The 685-nt window shown below is 32.8% G+C and overlaps 1 protein-coding gene across 1 annotated transcript in view; it reads left to right on the forward strand.

Annotated features, from left to right (window-relative positions):
• MTTP (microsomal triglyceride transfer protein) overlaps positions 1–685 on the forward strand; it is a 91722-nt gene that overhangs the window by 48304 nt on the left and 42733 nt on the right. The window lies entirely within an intron of this gene.

A 685-nucleotide genomic window follows, 5' to 3' on the forward strand; every position in this document is an offset into this window, starting at 1 on the left:
TATTTCCTAAACATACATAAACTTGAAAACCCCTTTTGTTAAAACATTTTGTAGGACTATTGTTACATGAAAAACACTTTGGGAGAGACCAATGTACTTAAAAGATCGTGGACTCCACAGTCAGAAAAACATAGCTTCCTTCCAATCCCGGTGACACCGTTTACCAGCTATGTGACCTTGAACAAGTGACTCGATATCTCTGAATCTATTTCCTAACATGTGAAGGGGAATATTAAACTCCCAGGAATATTCAGTGGATTCAATGAAGCGGCAGTATTAATAACGACTAATATTTATTAACGACTTACTATATGCCAAATACTCTTCTAAATGTTTTACATCGATTATGTAATTTAATCTCCCACCAATCTCCCAAAATACTATTTTTAGCCACATTTTCCAGATAAAGAATCTAAAGAGAGGCTGCCCACCTAAAATTTGTAGTGCAGTCCATGCACAATAGACACTTGATAAGTATTTTATCTTTTTGTCTCTGCTTCACTCACTAGGTTTTTGTTAGGATCAAAATGATAAAGTGCAAGTATATCATTTTTTAAAAGTATAAAGTGCTTAGTATAATGTGCTTAGTACATGTCTGATGTGTTTATAAGGATGTGGTATATAATATTTACATATATATGTTCATTAGTATAACAACTAGTTTCAGAAATTTTACTATCCCAGA

Source organism: Propithecus coquereli, unplaced genomic scaffold (genome assembly GCF_000956105.1).
Source record: "Propithecus coquereli isolate 6110/MARCELLA unplaced genomic scaffold, Pcoq_1.0 Scaffold161, whole genome shotgun sequence".
Lineage (NCBI taxonomy): Eukaryota > Metazoa > Chordata > Mammalia > Primates > Indriidae > Propithecus > Propithecus coquereli.